The 15,712-nt window shown below is 37.3% G+C and overlaps 1 protein-coding gene across 2 annotated transcripts in view; it reads left to right on the top strand.

The window, feature by feature from the left end:
* Positions 1–15,712, top strand: part of LOC136843625 (limbic system-associated membrane protein-like) — a 146,908-nt gene that overhangs the window by 62,815 nt on the left and 68,381 nt on the right. The window contains exon 2 of one of the 2 annotated variants that reach the window (XM_067112170.1): positions 10,250–10,288. The exons of the other annotated variant lie outside the window; for it this stretch is intronic. The gene's annotated coding sequence lies outside the window, so the exon portion shown is untranslated. The remainder of the gene's footprint in view (positions 1–10,249; positions 10,289–15,712) is intronic. 2 annotated transcript variants of the gene reach the window in all.

Below are 15,712 nucleotides of genomic sequence, written 5' to 3' on the forward strand. Positions count from 1 at the left end.
TCCAGTGAGGGTCTAATTTACGACCGTCGATCCGACGGTAATGGGATGTCTAAAACGCAGAGGGGTTTAGGTGTCTGTGAGTCAATACTTTCCTCGATAATCCACGTATCAGATCCCAGTTTTACTGGCATATGTGCAATTTGGCCCGTCGTAGAAGTCACGAGAGGAATTTCGATTCTATTGTAAATTGCGTTTTCCGTCACATAATTGAGGCAAGACACCGATTTACTCGTATGGCTGGCTTTCCCAATAGTAGGTCAGTGCTAGATAAGCCAGTTCTTCTTTTAAAATTGACTGGCCAGTGTCATTTCAATGCCAGGGAAAACAAAACTTTACTCTTATAGTTAAATGTCGAATTTGCAGGTGAGTGTCAAGAGAGCCATCTCTTTATTCTTTTAACTAAGCGTCCCTAATTTCAGGTCAGTACCAAGAGAGCCATCTCTTTACTCCTATAGCTAAATGTACGAACTGCCGGTCAGTTGTAGCAAAATTAGCTTTTTACCCTAATTAAGTGTCCCAGTTGCAGGTCAATGCAGAGGGAATAGTTTTTCTCTTTATACGCATATGTCCCAAATGCAGGGCAGAGTTAATGAAGACAGGTTTTTACTTTTATGGATAATGTCCCAATCGGAGGTCAGTGCTAGGAAAGCCAGCGATTTACTTTCATAACTAAATGTCTCAGTTGCGGGTCAGTGCTAGCGAAGACATCTCTTTTTACTCTTATGACTAAAGTCAGTGCCAGGTGAGTCAGCTGTTATAGCTAAATGTCCGAACTTCAGGCCAGTGTTAGTATTTCTCTGCTCTTGGCACATTCGGTGTTTAGTCTTCAGTACAGATCAGTCTCTTGATCCTTCTGAAGTTCTCTATATGTATTAGTAGGAATATTGTCCATGATGTAACTCAGAAGCAAAATTGTCTTTTTTTTGGAATATTCGTATGTACTTTGACAGTTCAGGATTATTTCAAGGATCGTCCATGTTTGATAATGCAGATGGCTCTTCTCGCCTCCGGTATGTTTGCTTTTTTCCTTCGAATTAATGTGCATTGGAAGTTTTTATTTTGCTACCGTTTTTTCAGGTAAGCAGGCATTCATAAGAAACATTTCTACATGCGTCTTTTTCTTAAACTGTCTAACCTTTTGTAATATTTTAGGATACGTTATTATTTCTCTGTAATCTTTGTACTTGAGTTATCGTATTTCAGTATCATTTGTACAGTATATGAAGGGCCGTTCCCCTAGAAAATTTTTTTTTTCAGCTGTAAACTGTCGGAAGATTTTCTGTTGGCTCAGAGCTCTTGTGTTAAGTAAAACAGTTAGCATTTGATTTACGGGTTAAAAGAATTGGTTAAAATTGTCAATTTTTAACCAAATTTTGTTATGAAGTGGAATAAAACTTGGCACAATATACAGGAAGGATTCAAGACTTCTCCTTTTTTCAGCAAGGGAAGGTATTATGTAATAGCCAGAATCTGTTCATTTGTTTGGCTTCCCCTCATCTGCTATTAGGGTTCATTAACTCCTCAAACTTTCGAGGTTTTCAACTTGACCTTTCATGTTAAACCATTTGGCGTCTGGTGAGAGAGCGAGGAGAACGAGAAGGTTATAATTTCATCTCTGTTCAATTATGAACTTTGAAGAGGGTTTCCTCGTGACCAGTTTAATAATATTCACAATTACCGGATGCATTTTATGAGTAAGAATTCTCATGTTTTGAGGTTTTCATGTTGGTTGCTTCATTTTCACGTGGAACTCTGTTTATTAGAATAAATATACATACATTCATATGTATGTATGTATGTATGTATATATACATATATATATATAAATATTCATATACATATACATACACATATATGCATTTTTACAAGTAATAAGTACAGTAATTGGTAAAGATAGATTTTGACTGTCTTTGTGATATTGTTCTGCCGAGCGACTAATATATATAGCCATGTGTAGTCTCATTCTTTAAAATTCTGTGTAACGGAGATTTACCAGTGATTATCTTTAAATGCTTTTGGGAATCACCTGCTCTCCTGTAGGACCACGTTATAAGTTTTCCTCCTTAAAGATGTCCAGTGCACTGAATGCATATGGGTTGCTAAACACAAGACAGCTCTTCTATAAGCAGCAGTTTCTCGAGAGTGGTCCTCAGCTATTGATGATGGTCGCTGAGCTTTTCACAGTTATATGCTGAAGTGTTATCATTTACACGCCATTCAGTAGCATAACTTAGATTAATAACTCTCGACAACTTTGTCAGTTTAGTAGTGTGTCATCACTATCATCTTCGGTTTGTTTGCATATCTGAGTCATAGGGAAATGAAAATTGCCTGCCCTTTTTACTTAAGTTACCTGAAAAATAACTTCCAATTGCTCCCGTGGCTAAGCGATTACAAAAGACACAAGGTACGAATTTGATAGTAAGGGCGTAAATGTCCATGGGTCCTTTTCCTAAAAGTTACATAATGTCCCTATTGACGTAAGCAATAAATTATGTATGGGGTCGTTAGTTGAATATGGTAAGTTGCAGCAAGGGTAGAAATGGGAATTAGGCAAACGGCATGAGCTCAAAAGACTTGCTGACGTCAGGAGAGCTAACACTGAGCCTATCGCCCACCAGTCGCGCGACTGTGACTTTGTTGGAGTGTCAACTGGGGACAAGAAAAAGGACATAGGCCTGGCAACACATCCTTAGGCTTACTGAAAACGGGAAGGATCTATCAGTCTGATCACTCTTAAAGCATCCCATCTCCAGCGCCTAAAACGAAAGTGAATATGTATATATATATATATATATATATATATATATATATATATATATATATATATATATATATATATATATATATATATATATATATATATATGTATTATATATATATGGATATTTATATATGTATTTATATATATTCATATATATGTATATATACATATACACTGTATATGCATGTGTCTACATATATACATATATATATATATATATATATATATATATATATATATATATATATATATATATATATATATATATATTTTATATACACATATGTGTATATATATTATTGATTTATATTTATTTAAATATGTTTATGAGTGCGTGTGTTTCTGTGTGTTTGTCTGACTATCCACCTTTGTATATACTGTATATGTAGCCTATATATGCATACGCGAGTCTTGCCTGAAGACGTATCAGAAGAAAAATCATCGTAATCATCACGTATAATCTTTCACCACGTAACACTGTCGAGTGCTCGAAAGACAAAACCTGAATGTGATCGTAAGATAAGTAACTATCTCTCTCTCTCTCTCTCTCTCTCTCTCTCTCTCTCTCTCTCTCTCTCTCTCTCTCTCTCCAACTAGAGGGAGTCTTCCTTTGACCATTACTCGGAATTTCAAGTTTTTGAGTGAAGGAGCTATAAATCTCTAATATTTACGTCCCCAATTCCTTCCTCTTTTTCCCTCCTTTCAGGTTCAGTTCACTCACTGAGCTTATCTTGATGTTTTCGTTTCCAGCTCTCTCTCTCTCTCTCTCTCTCTCTCTCTCTCTCTCTCTCTCTCTCTCTCTCTCTCTCTCTCTCTCTCTCTCTCTCTCTCTCTAGTGTGTTTCCATTTGATTTTCTTTTAAAAATGTTATCTCGACGCTCTTAAATCTTCTTTAATGAGAATATATATGAACGTTATTTATTATTGTGGGTAATGGTGTTGGTTTTTTGTATAATTATGTAATTTGTCACTAGATTTTGTCACCCCATTTTTCATATGTCATGCGACTCTCATACTTAGATTAGAATGGTCTGTGATGATGTATAACTGGTACATTTGTTGCAGTAAAGTTATGTTGTAGACTATTCTGGCTCAAATGTTTTTAAAATTGAACCTAAAATCTCATGTTCAACCTGCAATTTTTGTAATTACTTAATTTTTATGGATGGTTATAAGGCTTAATAGTTAACCTTTTCTGCGGTTTACACATAGCATAAATATTAATAAGAGGCACACACACGCACGCGTGCACACACATAAATATATAATATATATATGTATGTATATATATATATATATATATATATATATATATATATATATATATATATATATATATATATATATATATATATATATATATATATATATATATATATATGACCTTTGCGTCCGAATTGCTAATGTCCTGGACTCACTCGAAAGACTGGGGTTCAGTTCCGTGGTGAGTCAGAAATTTATAATAATTATACATGAACTGTACAAATGCACACACATTACATATATACTGTATGTAAATATACATTATATATATACATATATATACATGTATATATATACATATATATGTATATAGGTATATGTATACATATATATGTATATCTATGTAAATATACTTTATATAAATGTATATATAATATACATATATATATAGTGTGTGTGTTTGTACATGTATAATTGTTATAAATTTCTGTCTCACCACGGAACCGAACCCCGGTCTTTCGAGTGAGAGTTCAGGGCATTAGCAATTCGGACGTAAAGCTTATATATACTGTAGTTGGAACCTAATTACTACGTACCTGATTTTTTTCCCGGGCAGGCGACTAAGGCCTAACATACCAGCGAATTTTACCCAACTCTCCGACCCATCAGCGCTCGAATTGCTAACATTTCATTCGACTCACCCCTTCCACTGTGAGGTATGATGGAAATGAACACATGGAAACGTGTTTCACAGAAATATATTTCCGGCACAGAAATTTATTTCTGTGAAACACGTTTCTGTGTGTTTATTTCCAGTGTAATTCTAAATGCATTGGTAAATGAGTTATTCATTTTCTGATGCCTTGATGTTGTTTTGTAACGTTTTATAAACAGCTTTGTGTATGCGAAGTATTGATGGGTGAGGATGTTTTCGATATGCAGAAACCAACTGTTCGTGAGGATTGTGCACTGCCTTCCTTATAAGCCCTTCATCCACCTTCTCCACGGACCCTTTCCTTTCCCAGGCTTTGTAGCAAGTAGCTCTTTGTTGGTTGAGTCGGTAGAGCTGCGGCCTGTCACTCGATGGGCCGGAGTTCAATTCCCGGCCGGCTGATGAAGAGTTAGAGGAATTTATTTCTGGTGATAGAAATTCATTTCTCGCTATAATGTGGTTCGGATTCCACAATAAGCTGTAGGTCCCGTTGCTAAGTAACCAGTTGGTTCTTAGCCACGTAAAATAAGTCTAATCCTTCGGGCCAGCCCTAGGAGAGCTGTTAATCAGCTCAGTGGGCTGGTAAAACTATGGTATACTTACCTTTTTTTTTTTTTAGAAAGTGTGCTGTAAAATAGTGATAAATTCCGATGCTCTTCATGGAATAGGTTGGCATTGTGGCTGAAAGTTAAAGTGTATATTACAATGACTGGAAAAATCGTAATTTGGCTAAAGAAATCAAAGGGTATAATAGATGATTTGTTATCAGAGGCAAAAAAAATTGCTGTTAAGTTAGACAGAATGAAAAAGTAAAGAGTGGGAAACTGAGGTGTTATATCATTAAGAGAATAATTTTGTATTGAAGTTAAAATGGATTAGTATGTTCCAGACTTTTGGGGTGGAATTAATTGTAGATTGATGTGATTAGTACGCTTAAGACTCTTTGGGGTGGAATTAATTGGATATTTATGTACCGGAAAGATGATTTTGCTGTGGGCTTTTATGGTAGAGAAATTAAGGTAACAGTAGTGAAGCGATTTGTATATATTTTTATTTGTTACTTTCTTCTAAAATTGTAGATAAATTGCATATGATTTCACTACTTCAGTTGTATTGCACGTAGCAGGATCTTTTGTAATTTTTCCATTAAGGGTTTATAGTTATTTTTGTATTTCGACACGGTACGAAAAATTTATATATTACAGATTTCTTCCACCCGTCTTCTCTCATGCAGCTTTTGCTAGAAATGAGACTGTAAATCCTTGCAATTAAGAAAGAAGGTTCTTACATTGCAGTTTTAGCAGCAATCAATAATGACCCCCGCACCCTGTGCTTTTTCGCTCCCTGCTCCATGTATGCAATAATCTCTCTCTCTCTTTCTCGGTAATAGCCCTCGTTAGCAAATAAATGAAGCTAGTCTGTAACAGGCGGTGTTTCTTAAAAAATAATAGAGCGCGCGATACGCAGATCATTATCAGGGTGAAGTAAGGAAGCTAGTGGCACCCGGCAACTCAACTTAGGCAACACCCGGAGGCCATCTTCTCTTCACCTGAGTGACACTGGTTTGTAGAGAGTGCTTGCTTCCTGAGGTGGACCTCCGGAGAGAGGGGAAGGAGCAAGGGGAAATGAAATTAGTTCGGGAAGTCAAGTATGTGCAAGAGGAGATGAGGTGGACTCGGGAAAGCGAGGTTGGGAATAGTTGATGCCAGAGAGAGAGAGAGAGAGAGAGAAAGAGAGAGAGAGAGAGAGAGAGAGAGAGAGAGAGAGAGAGGAGAGAGACTCGGAAGATGGAACTAAGGAAACAAGACGATGGAAAAGGATATGAGACAGGAGAAGGGAGTAGTGTAGTTAAATACTGTTGATGAAGACGGGTATAATTTTAAGTAACTGTGAAGAAGCATGACCTATAGGTAGGTAATACTGGTAAATTTGAGTGCAATGTTAAGGGATAAAAGCAGTAATGAGAAGAGACTGAAGTTCTTGGAGGCATATGAATAATATGGAGATCAATTGAATTATCTTTGAAGGACATATATAAAAGCATAAAAATATGCAAAATGCATGTACATGCATACCAGAGTCAAACCGTTAATACATTTGAACTGTGGACTGCAAAGAGATGCTTTGCAGTACCGAAGCATAGGACGTCGAAATCAGTAATGATGGAGATGATTGGTCCTGATTATCTTAGTTTTTTCAGTTTTCTTTTTCACAGCATTTGAAAAGCATATCACTTAGTACTGCTAGAACACTTTCATAAGAAGTTGTGTTTCTAAGGCTTCTATGTCTGTGGATGTTTTTTCACCTAACATTCTGTCTCCTGGAGGCTTGTTTTCTGCGTAAATAACCTTTTAGACTTGTTACAAATGAAGGTTAACGCATGATATATAATAGATATAATGGTAAGAAGATAAAGAGGGGAGTGGAGTCTCTGTTTAACCCAGTGTTGCAAATCCTTATCCTTGCTTAGACCCGCCTCCTGCACCAGCAGGAGGAACCACATGACAGAAGCTAAAGTTAATCCAGCAGCTCGCCTTAAAAATACAGTGATTGAAGATCATTCTCAGTATGAAAGTTAACATCAGTGCTCAGTATCATTCTATATAGCCTCTCTAGCGATAAAAAAGATTCCCTGATGAATGTGTTCCCTGAGGGTTACAACTGATCCTTTTGAATCTTCCTGTTATTTTATCTGGCGTCACATCAAAGCTGACTTTTCTTGACGTTATAAATCACATCAAAAGCCTGACGGTTAGCATTTTGACAGACCCTTGAAACGAATGCTTTTGATCGCGGCATAAAGACCTGTCTTTTCATCGCTTTGTATTCAGCACTTTATTGTGTTTTCCTCTTGCCATTTTGGCTATGAGGATTCGGGGCGTTGAAATTCCTCTGTGGTTTGACGTCACATTCCTGCGTATTTATCTCCTACCCTCTCCCCCTTTAACCCTGTCCTCTCGCATGCTTGAGGGAAAAAGGGATCTCGGAAATATTTAGACGAATGAATTCCCCAAAGCCTCTCTCTCTCTCTCTCTCTCTCTCTCTCTCTCTCTCTCTCTCTCTCTCTCATGCATACACAGTAGGATTAGTCACCCCCTGTTGTTTCCAGTCTTTTTGATTTTACATTTTATAATTGAATCCCCTCTGTTGTAAGGCTTTGGAATTGTTATGGTGTATCTTTTTCCTTTGAATCTGATCCCTTCTTTGTGTGCGTTTGGGGGAGAGTGTCTTTAAATGTTTACACTGTCAGTTTTCCAGAATGTGATCTCCTGATTTTGTATTTGCTTTTAGCGTCTTGAATTGGGTCACTTCACTTTTCCATTTTCATTTTTCTTCCTGAACTGTCTTCTTATTTTTTGCTTTGCTTTTGTTTTACGGTTATTAAGGCGAGGTTCTAGGATATTCTGTGTGCGTGTTTACTGGAAATTTCTCTCTCTCTCTCTCTCTCTCTCTCTCTCTCTCTCTCTCTCTCTACTGTCGTCTGTGCAAATATTTACGTATCTAGTTAGGCCCATCTGCTTGATTGTTGAATTGAGATGTATTGTTTGCATTTCTGATTTCATTCCTTCTCGACCATTTTTCGTTTGAAATTCCATTTTTTAAAGTCCAATTCTATTTTGATCTATTTACTATCTCCCTCTCCCTCTCCGTTTGAAGTAATAGGATAAGACATTGATTTCTTCAACTGTTAATTGCATGAAATTTTTGGCTTATATGAAACTCGTAATGATATTCTTCATCATCATATGATATATATTTGCACACAGATAATGATAGTCTTTAATTTAGGATGAGACTGTGTTGTACAATTCCTATGTAATCTAAGGGTCACTATTCTGTGATTAAAGAATCATCGGACTGGATAGAAAGGTTTATCGATATTTGTCTTTCATCTCTTATTACCAGAGACAGCAAGATTCAGCCACTGAATTATTGGAATGTCTTCATATAATATTCAAGGAGAGATGGTGTTGTTTGCTATAAAATATCTAGGCCCTGGTGACTAGAAGTGGGTAACTTCCTGCAAAATTGGAAGTTTTGTTGTGTATCTTTTCTTGGTAATTACGATAAACTCACTTTCCAACACAAGGGTGATTTCATCCAAGAAATTAGTTGGCTGTTCGGTTTGCAAGTAGAGCTACAATTTAAAAAATCTTGTATTAGAAGTATTTCTTCTTTTATAAATGAAGGTTTTTCGTCCAAGGACAGTGGCGGTTTCATTAGGGATGTGGGGATCCTGTTCCCCAATTGGAAGTTCTTAGGTATTTTGGTTCCAAAGTTCTCACTGAGTATTCGTCTGTGTTGAATTTTTTGAATGCCCTTTTATATCATCTCATTTTCGTAACTTTCACGTTTTCCGATTAGTTGCCGGTAGTTAAATCGAAACTAGAAAAAATATGTTTACGAGTGTCTTGATGATTACGTTAATGAAAATCATTTATATGTGCAGATAAATAATATGCATGAAATTAGTATAAGAATAGGCGAACTGACATGAATAGCGTTGCAACAGCCGCTATACTGCAGGTGATATCAGTAGTCTCCGTAACTGTGAACACCAAGTATTTGCCCGACATAGTTACAAGTGACCTGGTAAAGGATTTACATGAATTTGGCTAACTTCCCTTAACTGCTCCTCTTGGCAAACTTGCATTTCCCGGCAATGTTCGAGGAAGGCATTATCGAACTTGGCAGCAGAGCGACGGACCCTTCCCAGGCGACCTCTGCCGTCATTCCCATTTTTTTTTTTTTTTTCAGTCCACTATTATCTTGAAAGGTTTCCTCCCTACCGAAGGAAGTCAGGGAGGAAAATAATGAAAGAGGTTGCTTGTCTTGATCCTGTAATATATCATAACATACTCATTCCAGATGTAATGGTGACTGCATGGCCAGTTCTTGTTAAATGCCACTGAAATTTCATGACGTTTCCGTGATAATCTGACTATTTAAAGGGCATTTACCGTCACTGCTGTCCTTTTAAAGTCAAACGTGCAGAAACTGCAGGATTGATGCGTTGCCTTAATAGATGATATCACATACAGTACGACACTTATCCTGTTTCCTCTGTAAAACACACATGCACGTGGGTAGTCCTTCGAGGAATGGAGAATGGGAAAAATCAATTATCACACTATTCATGTTGAATCAAGGAACATTCCATGCACGAATAATTTTGATTGCTTCATTTCTGCCCTTTCCTCATATTACAATAACATTACAGTTTATTTCTGTGATTTTAATTCAAAATTTGTTATAGGATTTTAGTTCCTACCACTTAATCTTTGGTGATGATGATTTTTATAATGCAAGCTGTTTACAGCCACAGCTTCTACATAGAATGGAGGAATATTAAGAAAAAAACATCAGACTTTATTACAACTCTCTCTCTCTCTCTCTCTCTCTCTCTCTCTCTCTCTCTCTCTCTCTCTCTTCTAAATCAGTAGCTCAATATTTTCCTCTTAAATGTAATATTTCAGACATCGTAGTCTACTTTGTGTGTGTGTTTTATTTTTCTTAAATAACTCAAAGTTATGTTTTATTGAGTTTCCCTTTCTCTTTTTTTTGTATAGGTCGGAACGGCTGTCATCGGGAGCCTCACATTCTGTTAGGTAAGTTTTTGGTACGTTTACGCGTACATAAAGATCTATTCAGTTATTACAGATGAGACGCAAGTACCTGTGGGAAGAGACCATTGAAATATTCAGCTACGGTCAGATTTGCTTCAATTGATTTATTTGTGTAAAAACGAATGTAAAACTTTGCCTAAAAGTCTGTATTACCATTGTATCGCCGGCTCCAGCTGTACGTCTAATTAAGACGCATAATGAAGTCTTTAAGTGGCAAAACGATTTGTTGAAGATTTAGTAGAAAGCCCATTGAAGAGCTTTGCTTCCGGAAGTATCCATCTGTCACAGGTTACGAGGTCATACAAGGTCATTCCCTCGCATTCTACCAGCAATTCATAGTTCTGTGTAGTGCTCCTAACCAGTGCATCATAAACAATAGCATTCCTAAATGTCACGAGCTTCGCTGCTTCTGGTATTCCACACGTAACTCCCTTTGGCACGACAAAGACACAACGAACTAACGAAGGGGAAAGTAGTAAACTAAAGTAGTAAACTAATATCTCCTGACGGTGCGGGAAATTCTTGAATGTCGAAGTTAAGACAATTCAAAATTATTTTTTAGTGGACGCTGTTTAGTGGCAGGTATAAATATCTTTAAATCTCAGATTTCTGGTCATTTTTGACGTAATGAAATTGTGAAGAATTCGAAATCTATATGTCCTCGTCCACCCTCAATCTAGAAAGTAAGAAAGTAAGAAATTGTTTTTGGGGGATAACACGGCAGTTTTTTTTTTCCTCACTTACTAGGTGGTATCGAAGATTTTTGTGAACTTCTCGGTAAGACTGAAATGTATATTTTTATTTTAACCTCCGATTCTTTGCTTCTTCCAGATAAATAATACCGATATTATAAATAGTAAAATGATAAAATATTCTTGTTACATTATTTTGCCGTAATAAGAAAACATCGTTAATGCAAAAGTAATTATTTAAGAGTAAAAGATTAAAAAGACAGTGTAATGAAGAATATAATATGTAAATGTCAAATGATGAGATGACAAGCAGACAATAATTTGTAAATGTCAAATAATAAGTGAGATGACAGGCAGACAATATTTTGTAAATGCCAATTAATAAGTGAGGTGACAGGCAGACAATAATTTGTAAATGCCAAATAATAAGTGAGATGACAGGCAGACAATAATTTGTAAATGCCCATTAATAAGTGTGATGACAGGCAGACAATATTTTGTAAATACCAAATAAGAAGTGAGATGGCAGGCAGACAATATATATCACTGCCTTCACAATTCAGGCGGAAAATAAAATGATATTGAATCATGAGTTATGCAATTTCTTTTTTTTATTAGAGAAATCTTTCATTTAGAGAACCCTAGCCTTATATTTTTTATTTATATGTATAATGATTTGTGTAACTATACTTGCCAGAGAACGAAGTCCAGTATTTTACTCGAATTTTAGTCCATTTATCTAAGAGACTGTTTCTGTTAAATTCCCTTAATTCTTCGTCACTAATTTCGGACACTGAAATACTCGGAGAAAAAGTCAGTAGCATTTCCAGTGGAGGAAAAATGTGCGGTCTCCACATGCAACCTCAAAATAATTGCCTCGGTAAACTCAGAAGTATTTTATCTTTATGTTGTGTTCCAGAACTTAAATAGAATTTGGGTTTACCAGCAAAATGTTACCAGAATCTTTATGGACGGTATTATATAGAAGGTGGATGGTTAGCCTGTCCATATTTTTCTAATAAACTTTCTTATAATAATGATTTTGCGCAGCAGTTTTCTTGGTGTAATTTTTGCCTCTCATAACTACACATTTTTTCTCAGTTCAAGTAAACTGGCAGCATAATCGTAACAACAATATATATATATATATATATATATATATATATATATATATATATATATATATATATATATATGTATATATATGTGTGTGTGTGTGTGTGTGTATGTATATATATGTATATATGCATATATACCATATATATATATATATATATATATATATATATATATATATATATATATATGTGTGTGTGTGTGTGTGTGTGTGTACACACATATAATTTATATATATTGTGTGTATATACTAGCTGACCAATCCGGCACTGCCTGGGAAAACTCTGAAGAAAAATATTTTTGCACATCCTTGTACTGACTGTCCCTTTTATCCAGAAATTACTGTACTGAATATACGTTTTATCCAGATATTTGCTGACTGTCCCATTTATCCAGGTATTACTGTGGTGACTGTCCCTTTTATCCTGAAATTACTGTACTAACCCCCTGTTATCCAAGTATTGCTTTGCTGACTGACCCATTTATCTATATTACTGTGGTGACTGTTCCATTTATCCAGGTATTACTGTGGTGACTGTCCCTTTTATCCAAATATGACTGTCCTGACTGTCCCATTTATCCAGATATTTCTGTAGTGACTGTCCATTTGATCCAGGTGTTACTGTGGTGACTGTCCCACTTATCCAGTTATTACTGTTGTGACTGTCCCATTTATCCAGATGTTACTGTGATGACTGTCATTTTTATCCAGTTAATGCTCTTCTGACTTTCCCATTTATCCAGGTATTACTGTGCTGACTGTCCCTTTTATCCAGGTATTACTGTGGTGGCTGCCTCATTGACCCTTGTATTACTGTGCTGACTGTCCCATTTATCCAGGTATTACTGTTCTTATTGTCCCTTTTACCCAGGTATTAATATGCTGACTGTCCCTTTTATCCAGATATTACTGTGGCGACAGTCACATTTACCCCCACTAAGCCTAAACACTTCCCCACTTAACTAAAATACCCCCACTAAACCTAAGCACACCCCCCCACTAAACCTAAACACACCCCCTGCTAAACTTAAATCCATTCCCACTGAACCTAAACACAGACCCCCACTAAACCTAAACACACCCCAACTAAACCTCAACACAAACATTGATCCAGAATTATTAATCACAGGAAAGAAAAGCATTTTCAATAATATATTTCAATGGTATCGAGTACATGAAATGAGGTATGATAAATCCGTAGAGTCTGTTTGCCACATAAGTTGCAAAAGGAAGGGGAATGGGGGAAGGGGAAGGGGAGAGGGGTACGGATTTGAAACCTACCCTGTTACCTAAGTTAGTTGAAATGATGGCCACGTGCCAAAGTTTGTCTAGATCGGTCAAGAGGTTACCACATAAGTTACAAAGGTAAGGGGGAAGGGAGATGGGGGAATGGGAAGGGGAACGGGAACAGGGTACGGGTTTGAAACCTACCCTATTATCTAACTTGGGTCAAATGATGGCCACGTGCCAAATTTATCTAGATCGGTCAAGCGGTTACCACATAAGTTATAAAGGGAAGGGAGATGGGGGAAGGGGAAGGGAGGTATGAGTTTGAAACCTACCCTATTAACTAAGTTGGGTCAAATGATGGCCACATGTCATTTTTATCTAGATTGGTCAAGCGGCTACCACATAAGTTACAAAAGGAAGAGGGATGGGGGAAGGGGAAGGGGTTACGGGTTGGAAACCCATGCACCAAATTTTGTGGGCGGTTACCGCATAAGTTACAAAGGGAAGCTGGAAGGGGTAATGGGGAAGGAGAAGGGGAAGGGGTACGGCCTTGAAACCTACCCTGTCATCCAAGTTGGGTCAAATGGTGGCCAGGTGCAAAATTTTGTCTAGATCGGTCAAGCAGTTACCACATGAGTTACAAAGGTAAGGGGGAAGGGAGATGGGGGAATGGGGAGGGGAACGGGAACAGGGTACGGGTTTGAAACCTACCCTATTATCTAAGTTGGGTCAAATGATGGCCACATGCCAAATGTTGTCTAGATCGGTCAAGCGGTTACAACTACATTATAAAGGGAATGGAGATGGAGGAAGGGGAAGTTGGGTATGGGTTTGAAACCTACCCTATTAACTAAGTTGGGGCAATTGATGGCCACATGCCATTTTCATCTAGATCGGTCAAGCGGTTACCACGTAAGTTACAAAGGGAAGAGGGTACTGGTTTGAAACCTACCCTATTATCTAAGTTGGGTCAGATGATGTTCACGAACCAAATTTGCTAGATCGGTCAAGTGGTTACCACATAAGTTACAAAGGGAAGGGGAAGTGGGTATGGGCTTGAAACCTATCATATTATCTAAGCTGGGTCAAATGATGGCCACATGCCATTTTTATCTAGATCGGTCAAGCGCTTACCACATAAGTTCCAAAGGGAAGGGGGATGGGGGAAGGGGAAGGGGTTACGAGTTGGAAACCCACGCACCAAATTTTGTCGAATGGTTACCACATAAGTTACAAAGGGAAGGGGGAAGGGGTAATGGGGAAGGAGAACGTGAAGGGGTACGGTCTTGACACGTACCCTGTCGATGGTTACCACATGAGTTACAAAGGGAAGGGGGAAGGAGAAGGGGAAGGGGGTACTGTCTTGAAACCTACCCTGTTATCCAAGTTGGATCAAATGATGGCCAGGTGCAAAATTTTGTCTAGATCGGTCATGGTTACCAAAGGGAACAGGGAAGGGGGAAGGGGGTACGGGTTTGAAACCTACCCCTTAGTATTATCTTAGCTGGGTCAAATGATGGCCACGTGCCAAATTTTGTCTAGATCGGTCAAGCGGTTTGGATTTCAGTAGCGCAGAAACATAATCACAAACATTCACACAGACATTCACTTTTATATATAAGATTTATTTATTTATTATGTATTTTTAAATATGAATGCATCATACAAATAAAGATAATTATTCGTGACTGTTTTTTGTGAAAAGAAGTAGGAAAATAAAGCTTGATCTATTACTGTGACGATGTTCCGGATTTCATACCGTTATTTCAAGTTAGGTTAAAGCACCTGTTGTAAAGGGAATCTGCTCTTTGTTCAAATAGAATACAATGTCGCATTTCCTTTAAAAAGCCTTTGGTTTTTCAAGATTCTATCTGGAGAAAACTGACGTCACGCGTGGATATTTCAGGAATCATTTTACTTTGTAACGGTAGCACTTCCTAGTTTACAGTATCCCAGTAAATTTTAGCCTAAAAATTTTAAGTGTCCCGGCAATTGTTCGAAATTATTTTGTTCTCTTTTAACACTTCAGAAATCAAAGATGTTGAGCTAAGTTAAGTATACCTTAGTTTTACCAGACCACTGAGCTGATTAACAGCTCTCTCTCTCTCTCTCTCTCTCTCTCTCTCTCTCTCTCTCTCTCTCTCTCTCTCTCTCTCTCTCTCTCTCTCCTCGGTTGCAGAGCCAAAGTGACATTTTGTTTAACATAAAGAACTAGATATCTTCTCTCACATCATATGCCCTTTAAGCCATCTGTAGTTCCTCGTTGGACGAGTCGGTAGAGTTCTCGGCTAGCCCCGAGTTCGAGTCTCCGACCGGCCAATGAAGAATTAGAGGAATTTGTTTCTGGTGATAGAGATTCATTTCTCG

The sequence above is a fragment of the Macrobrachium rosenbergii genome, chromosome 12 (assembly GCF_040412425.1).
Source record: "Macrobrachium rosenbergii isolate ZJJX-2024 chromosome 12, ASM4041242v1, whole genome shotgun sequence".
Classification (NCBI taxonomy): domain Eukaryota; kingdom Metazoa; phylum Arthropoda; class Malacostraca; order Decapoda; family Palaemonidae; genus Macrobrachium; species Macrobrachium rosenbergii.